Here is a 9543-nt window from a genome sequence, read left to right on the forward strand (position 1 = left end):
GGTTTGATTCGGGTATCTCATGAAGAGAAAGTGGAAAAGAATGGAGCAACGGCTAGGTATCACATAAAGAGCGTCATGGGCATGGGCATCACCACCATCATCACCATCATGAAGGTGGTTGTTGCTCATGCCATGGGATGCATGTGGAGAAGGCACATTTCTAAAACTAAACAAAAAAAATGGACTAAGAAAGAGACACTATTTATGAAACTCGACCAAAAAAGAGACACTATTTATGAAACTGGATGAAGAATGAGACATTATTTATGAAACTGGATCAAGAATGAGACACTATTTATAAAACTGCACTGACTATTACACACTACTTATGAAATAGGACCAAGAACTAGACACTATTTATTAAACATGACAAAAAACTATGCATTGTTATGAAAGTGGACCAAGAACTAGGCACTATTTATAAAACTGGACCAAAAATGAGACACTATTATTGAAATTGTATCACCTACTATACTCTATTTATGAAACAGGACTCAATAACTAGGTACTATGTATGAAAGTGAACCAAGAACTAAGCACTATATATGAATCTACATCAATAAATAGTATAGTATTGTTCAGTTTCATAAATAGTATAGTACTGTTCAGTTTTATAAATTGTCACAGCTCGTCCCGGGATTTTATTCATCGAGGACGTGAAAAGACGGATTTACCCTTAACAGGTATTAAGGTACGTGGGTGTGACGTTATTTGGATTAATTTTATAAGTTTGGATTAAATTTGGATTGTATTTTGTGTGGGTAGGGATTAAATTTGGCATGTATGGTTGTGGTTGGACCACACACTCGCTCAAGACCTCCCTCCTTCCCCCGTGCCTTCTCTCTCTCTCCTCCCTCACTACTCTCTCAGTTTCTCACTCTCTCCCTCTCAAAATGTACGGACCTCACCACAAAACCCTGAAACTTCACGGATCGAAGGTGCCAAGGGCACCATTGTGCTCGTGAAGACTCTACGAACTCAAAGACATCATTTTCAGGTAAGGAATCCTTCGTTTTCACGTTGAAAACTCGAGGTCCGAGTTTGGCACTATTCATGAACTTTTTGTTGGTTGATTTTTAGGACAATCCAAGCTCATAGTGAGCTTAGTGAGGTCCCAAGGAAGCTCGGAGTGCTTAGTTGGAAAGATTTGGACGTCGGGATCACGAGGGTTAAGTTTGGCCGGTTTTGCTTGGATTTTTTTGGTGAGATTTAGTTGTTTTTGGAGCTTAAAAGTAGTATATTGTGATTCTACATGTTGAGGGCTTTAAATTGATATATTATACGAAGAAAAATGGTTGAGAAACGAAGGAGAACGAAGCATTTGAAAATTCCCTAGTTTTCCGGCCACCGGAAAAACCAGTCCGGCGAACTCGCGAGGAAGAAGGTGCGCGTGGGCGTGCGTGGACCCGTGCCTTCCTGGGCGTGTGGGGGCGCGTGCCATAGTAAAAAATTATTTTCAAAATTTGTCGACGTCCGTGACGTCGAGTAGGTCAATGTGGTATATTCATATACCCAAATTGAGCACCGTATGAGAAGTTATTAAGGATTGTTGGTTAGGTGTTGAAATAACGTTTTATAGTTTTCGTATTTAGGTAAAAATGTGAATTGATGATCCGACCGTTGGATCATCACCAAACTTTGATACGTTGTAATACGTAATATTTGAGGATTATAGGAACTTACGGATTAGGAATCCGATTTACGGATCTTCCGGAATTGGAGTTGTAAGTCCATAATATAGAATGTTAACCGTCACTTAGTTTTGTTAATTGACGGAGATCCGACCGTTGGATGGTAATGAAATTTTAGGATGTTATCCTAGAGATATATTGTGGACCTCTGGAAGTTATGGATTTAAAATATGAGTGGCGGATCTTCCGGATCGAACTACGTAGTGACGTATTTTATACAAGTTATATATTCTCTCGATATGAATTTTGAGGTTGGATTTGATTATTGTTTTAGGCACCGATCGTCATGACGCCTTGGCGTATTGTGCTAGAGAGTTGTAGGGCGAAATCCAGGTGAGTGGGCAGTTTTGATTTCGTATTTACCTATATACAGCTGTTTTTCCCAGAAAATACGTTTATGTGAAAATTATGAATCTAATTGCCATGCATGAAACTGTTGAGATATTTAGTTTGATAATTGATATATATATATGTGAAATGACGCGGTGGACGCTCAGGTGAGTTTATTTATTTTTAGCTGAGCTATTTATCATGGATTGCATTGAAAGCTCATGACCTGCACCTAGGTGATAGTGCTTATATTGTTATTCACCACACCGCACGCTCGTCTTGGATCCAAGTAGGTGGATGTTGTACAGACCATGTGAGGGTTCCGACATGCTAGTCGTACAGATCACTAGATGTGATTCCGACTAGTGGGTGACCTTAGTTATGCGCGCTGATGATTGATGAGAGAAGCACTAGAGCGTATTTATACACCTATCATCGTACAGACTACTATATGTAGTTCCGAGTGACGTGCAGAGTTGAACCGTACAGGTCACCGAGGTGACTCCGGTTGGATTGGATGTTGAGCTTTAGAATCAGCCGTACAGGACCACTTCAGGGTCTCCGGTTGATTTATTTTCACCTGATTTATATTGATGCATCTATATTATGTTTTTGGACACTTGGCATGACATATTTTTCTGAAAAGTTTTAAAGGATAGTTATTTGAGATATTTGCTTATATATATGTTTATATATACTATTTTCTGGGAAAGTATACAGGTTTTACGGAGAGGGGTTAGAATTATTTTTGGCGAAATGTTTTTGAAAAGCTTTGGTTTTACTGACCCACTCAATTTTGTTTTTCGCCCCTCCAGGTTTAAGTTAGCAGAGCTTTGGTGGCCACGAGGAACCCAACGGCGTTTTGACAGAATTCACAAATGTATGACTCACCCTCGAGGGTTTCCATTTAGTAATTGTATTTTAAGAGCTTCCGAACTGTGTAAATGGTTACGTCACTCTCACGTGACGGCCAGCACGCCCTCCTTCGGGACGGGGTGTGTTAGTTGGTATCAGAGCCTAGGTTGCAATTCTGGACATCTTGAGAAATTCCTAGTGTCTTCTGTCAGAACGATACCGCCTCGTAGCGAGCCACGTAGTTCGGATGAACCTAATTTCCCTGATATAGTAGTTTGGGGGGAAAATTATTGCCATTATGATTCAGTCTATTATCTAAAGGAACCTTTGAGACTGGTTATAAGTTAAATTTGAATCCCTTTAGGGATATGAAGGACCTAAGGGAGCAGATTGATGGCTTAATCATTTGGGAAAAGGCGTTTCGGATTATGCAAAGTCAAGGGAATATTCCTCTCGACAGGTGGGTCGAGATGACTACCTAGTTTTTGAGTGTTGAATCTGTATTCTGATGGAGATAGGAATGTTATCCGATGATGTCAGAAGGACAGCTGTTTGGAAGTTGTTTAAAGAATTGTTTAAGAAAAGTTCATTCCTCCGGCATATTGTGATGGTAGTAAGCAAGATTTGCAAATGTGAGACAAGGAAAATGACGACGGATGAATATTATAGAAAGTTTACAGACTTGCCTTGTTTCCATTCGGATGTTGTTGTTAATCCGGTCGAGGTGTTATGTCGTTTTTAGCTGGATAATAAGAAGAAGTAGCGTTCTTTGGTGACCACTATCCAATGTACTATTTACCAAGAATTTACGAGATGTTGTTGAGAATTGAGGACTCTGAGAGCATGATCAGCGAGAGTAAAGAAGAATAAGAAAAGAATGGTAATTAGAGGAAAGACGACAAAGTTAAAGATCCGTCATATCAAGGACATCGAAAGACTCAGAGCTTCAAAAGAAGTGAAGTTAGAACTAATTCTTCCAGCTTAGGTTTTAATGCCACTGGTCAGAGGCGGAACAATAGATTTACTGGTGATCCCAGATCTTAAAGACAAGGTGACTCGAGTAAGGAAATGTACCTTTGTGCCGTAGGTACAATATTAGACACTTTGGAGAGTGTGGGAATCAGTGAATGTGTTCATGTGGACAGATGGGACATAGAGTTATGAATGGTCCCTAGAATAAGTTGTTACCTAGCAGTCTTCCCTGACACCACAATATCGATCCAGCAGGTTTATGAACTTAATAGTTTGGTCAGATGGGCCGTGAGTACAAGAATATTTGATGAGTTATAAGTCCAGCCGTACAGGCCACAAGAGGTGGATCCGGCGGACATATTATTTGGAAATTTGATGAGTAAGTTGTACAGGTCACTATAGTTGACTCCGACTTATGTACTAGCATGGATGGTTGAGCTAGAGAATCAGCCGTACAGGTCATTTTAGCTGACTCCGGCTGATATATTTCTGATTATGGACGATGTTTCCAAAGAAAGTAATGTTGGAGCACAATCGAGGCGTATTTATGTATTTCTAAGGAAGAACAAGATGATAATATTACACCTTCAGGAATTGTTACTTACTTATCGAGACAACGGTGAGTTATTTGTATTGCGGGCTGCAGACCGTAATATTTATAACTTATTTGTTGGATTCGTTAAGCAAGTAAACAGGTAGGGCACTCTATGTTGATTTGGTTTATTCAGGATGCCTAATGATGGTGGAAGATATAGTTATGCCAGTGAATCTTATTTCGTTGGACATCGAGGATTTGGATGTGAATTTAGGCACATATTAGTTGCGTTATAATCATGACAAGATAGATTGCTACGGGAAACCAGTTACCTTTCCCCAAATTGGATGACTAGAGGCTATTTTTATGGGTATGCAAAGTGGATTGAGTTAGGCCGTTATTTATGCTGTGAGAGCAAAGAGATTGTTATCGAAAGGCTGCCAAGTATACTTAGCTCCTATGGTGCTAAATGATGTTGCTTCTAGTAGTTTGAGAGATGTAAAGGTGGTTAGACATTTTCTTGATGTTTTCCTTGAGGAATTACCTGGATTGCCGTTAGGCGGAGATATGGAGTTCACTACTGATTTGTCTCCAGGCACAAATTTTATGTTAAAGATGGGTTCATGATGAGTTAAGGGAATTGAAAATTCGGTTACAGGAATTGGTTGACAAAGGTATCATTTAAAGTACATCACGTTGGGGGAGCACCAGTTTATTGGTGAGGAAGAAAATGGACATTAAGGCTATGTTTTAATTATAGGTAATTGAATCGGGTAATGATCAAGAACCGTTATCCATTGTTGCGTATTGATGATTGTTGATCAACTTAGAGGTTTGCGTATTTCCTAAGATTGACTTAAGGTCTGGTTGTTACCGATTGAAGAGTTAATGATAACGTTCCTAAGATTGTGTTCAGGACTCGTTACGGTCATTATGAGTTTTCGTGATGTTATTCAGATTGATGAATTCTCTTGCTGTTTTATGAGATGATGGATGAAGTATTTCAGGAATGCATTGACAAGTTTGTTATTGTTTTCATTGACGATATTCTGGTATACTCTAAGCCTAGAGCAGAGCATGTTAGATATTTTAAGTTGATGTTACAAAGTTTGAGGGAACGTCGATTGTATGCTAAGTTTAGTAAATGCCAATGTTGGATGAATCAAGAAGCATTTATGAGATAAGTTATATTTGCTAAAGGTATTCAAGTGAATTTTTAAAAGGTAGCGGAAATTGAGAATTTGGAACAACCATGAACTGTGATTGAGATTCGAAGTTTTCTTAGTTTGGCAAGCTATCGTAGACGGTTCGTGAAAGATTTCCCAATCATTGCTTTGCCACTGACGACATTGACGAGAACAGAGGTTAAGTTTGAGTGGATAATAATTGTGAGCAAAGGTTTCAATAGTTGAAGTATTTCCTCACTCATACACGTATTTTAGCACTATCAGAAGATAGCGGTAATTATGAGGTCTTTAGTGATGCTTCTTTGGTTGGTCTTGGATAAGTGTTAATGCAGCAAGGTAGGGAGATTGCCTATGCTTCACGGCAATTGAAACTTCATGAAATGAATTACTCTACTCACAATTTGGAGTTAGTAGCTATCATCTTTACTTGGAAGTTTTGGAGACATTACTTTTATAGTGAAAAGTGTAAGATTTTTTTATGAATCAATGAGTCTCCAATGTCTGCTTACTCGGAGGTATTCTAATCTTAGGCAACGAAGGTGGATTGAGTTACTAAATAATTATGATTGCACGATCAGGGTGATCGCAAAATTGTTGCGACTGATGCACTTGGTAGGAAGGCTCCAGTAAGAATTAATGCTTTGTATGCTTGTTGTGTTTTCCCTTCTTGCGGATTTGGGACCCTGGAGTGAAACTTAAGGTAAAAGTTGAGAAGAAGCTTTATTGACTAATTTTCAGGTTAGACCAATTTTAGTTGATTGTATACTTGATGCCCAGAAATTGACGAAGGAATTCAAGAATTAACCGAGGCAGAATTGGATGGTATGTTTATGCAAGAGAATGGGACGTATGTGCCAAATTATGTGGAAATAAAAGAAAGCAATTTTGACGATGTACACTGTTAAGCTTTTTGGGTATGTTGGTTACTTCTAAGTTTTGGATAGCGTAAAGGAAGCTTGGTTACCAAGTTACCTTATAGTACAACTTATCGCCCTCAAATAGATGGTTAATCAGAAAGCACTATCCAGACTTTGGAGGATATGCTGAGATCTTCAGTATTGCAGTTGGCGACATTTAGATTAAGCGGTTGGATTTGAGGGGAATTGCCTATATCTATAGTATTCGTTCGAGCATGGGTATGAAACCATTTAAGGCACTTTTTGGTAAAGATTGTAGTACACCTTTGTGTTGGACAGAAGTTGTCAAAAGAGTTCTTGCGGGCCCTGAGGTTATGGATGAGTCTACTTGGAATGTTCGAGTGATTAATTTTAACTTGGAAAACGGCCCAAGATCGCCAGAAAAGTTTAACAGACAGACATGCCACTGATCGAGTGTACAAGGTAAGTGATTGGGTATTTATGAAGTTATCACCGTGGCGAGGTGTTGTTCGATTTGGAAAGAAAGGTAAGTTGAGTCCTAGGTACACCGGACCTTATCAGATCACCGAGCGCGTCGGTGAAGATGTTTACATGCTTGAATTGCCGTCAGAGCTGTCCAGCGTACATAATGTGTTTCACGTTTCGGTGCTTCGACATTATGTTACAAATCCGTCGCATGTGATCCCTCTGCAACCCTTAGAGTTTAACCCAGATTTTTGTTACAAAGAGGAGCCGGTGGCGATACTTGATTGGAAAGACAAGGTTCTAAGGAATAAGACAGTGAGCTTGGTAAAAGTATTGTGGAGGAACCACTCCGTGGAAGAAGCTACTTGGGAGACCGAAGATCGGATGAGAGAGATATATCCGAGGTTATTTTATGAGTATTAAGTGGATTGGTAGGTTGTATGAATTTCGAGGACGAAATTCTATAAGGGGGGAAGATTGTCACAGCCCGTCCTGGGATTTTATTCATCGAGGACGTGAAAAGAAGGATTTACACTTAACAGGTATTAAGGTACGTGGGTGTGACGTTATTTGGATTAATTTTATAAGTTTGGATTAAATTTGGATTGTATTTTGTGTGGGTAGGGATTAAATTTGGCATGTATGGTTGTGGTTGGACCACACACTCGCTCAAGACCTCCCTCTTTCCCCCGTGCCTTCTCTCTCTCTCCTCCCTCACTACTCTCTCAGTTTCTCACTCTCTCCCTCTCAAAATGTACGGACCTCACCACAAAACCTTGAAACTTCACGGATCGAAGGTGCCAAGGGCACCATTGTGCTCGTGAAGACTCTACGAACTCAAAGACACCATTTTCAGGTAAGGAATCCTTCGTTTTCACGTTGAAAACTCGAGGTCCGAGTTTGGCACTATTCATGAACTTTTTGTTGGTTGATTTTTAGGACAATCCAAGCTCATAGTGAGCTTAGTGAGGTCCCAAGGAAGCTCGGAGTGCTTCGTTGGAAGGATTTGGACGTTGGGATCATGAGGGTTAAGTTTGGCCAGTTTTGCTTGGATTTTTCCGGTGAGATTTAGTTGTTTTTGAAGCTTAAAAGTAGTATATTGTGATTCTACATGTTGAGGGCTTTAAATTGATATATTATACGAAGAAAATGGTTGAGAAACGAAGGAGAATGAAGCATTTGAAAATTCCCCAGTTTTCTGGCCACCGGAAAAACCAGTCCGGCGAACTCGCGAGGAAGAAGGTGTGCGTGGGCGCCCGTGGACCCGTGCCTTCCTGGGCGCGTGGGGGCGCGTGCCACAGTAAAAAATTATTTTAAAAATTTGTCGACGTCCGTGACGTCGAGTAGGTCAATGTGGTATATTCATATACCTAAATTGAGCACCGTATGAGAAGTTATTAAGGATTGTTGGTTAGGTGTTTAAATAACGTTTTATAGTTTTCGTATTTAGGTAAAAATGTTAATTGATGATCCGACCGTTGGATCATCACCAAACTTTGATACGTTGTAATACGTAATATTTGAGGATTATAGAAACTTACGGATTGGGAATCCGATTTACGGATCTTCCGGAATTGGAGTTGTAAGTCCATAATATAGAATGTTAACCGTCACTTAGTTTTGTTAATTGACGGAGATCCGACCGTTGGATGGTAATGAAATTTTAGGATGTTATCCTAGAGTTATATTGTGGACCTCTGGAAGTTATGGATTTAAAATATGAGTGGCGGATCTTCCGGATCGAACTACGTAGTGACGTATTTTATACAAGTTATAGATTCTCTCGATATGAATTTTGAGGTTGGATTTGATTATTGTTTTAGGCACCGATCGTCATGACGCCTTGGCGTATTGTGCTAGAGAGTTGTAGGGCGAACTCCAGGTGAGTGGGCAGTTATTTACCTATATACAACTGTTTTTCCCAGAAAATACGTTTATGTGAAAATTATGAATCTAATTGCCATGCATGAAACTGTTGAGATATTTAGTTTGATAATTGATATATATATATGTGAAATGACGCGGTGGACGCTCAGGTGAGTTTATTTATTTTTAGCTGAGTTATTTATCATGGATTGCATTGAAAGCTCATGACCTGCACCTAGGTGATAGTGCTTATATTGTTATTCACCACACCGCACGCTCGTCTTGGATCCAAGTAGGTGGATGTCGTACAGACCATGTGAGGGTTCCGACATGCTAGTCGTACAGATCACTAGATGTGATTCCGACTAGTGGGTGACCTTAGTTATGCGCGCTGATGATTGATGAGAGAAGCACTAGAGCGTATTTATACACCTATCATCGTACAGACTACTATATGTAGTTCCGAGTGACGTGCAGAGTTGAACCGTACAGGTCACCGAGGTGACTCCGGTTGGATTGGATGTTGAGCTTTAGAATCAGCCGTACAGGACCACTTCAGGGTCTCCGGTTGATTTATTTTCACCTGATTTATATTGATGCATCTATATTATGTTTTTGGACACTTGGCATGACATTTTTTTTGAAAAGTGTTAAAGGATAGTGATTTGAGATATTTGCTTATATATATGTTTATATATACTATTTTCTGGGAAAGTATACAGGTTTTACGGAGAGGGGTTAGAATTATTTTTGGCGAAATGTTT

At 39.6% G+C, this 9543-nt stretch overlaps 1 long non-coding RNA gene across 1 annotated transcript; it reads left to right on the forward strand.

The window, feature by feature from the left end:
* Nucleotides 1-895: 895 nt before the first annotated feature.
* On the forward strand, nt 896-7925 carry LOC126617973 (uncharacterized). The gene is made up of 3 exons (XR_007621607.1): nt 896-938; nt 7711-7769; nt 7853-7925. It is a non-coding gene; the product is annotated as an uncharacterized LOC126617973 (long non-coding RNA).
* Nucleotides 7926-9543: the final 1618 nt, after the last annotated feature.

This window comes from Malus sylvestris, chromosome 1 (genome assembly GCF_916048215.2).
Source record: "Malus sylvestris chromosome 1, drMalSylv7.2, whole genome shotgun sequence".
In the NCBI taxonomy this organism is placed as follows: Eukaryota; Viridiplantae; Streptophyta; class Magnoliopsida; order Rosales; family Rosaceae; genus Malus; species Malus sylvestris.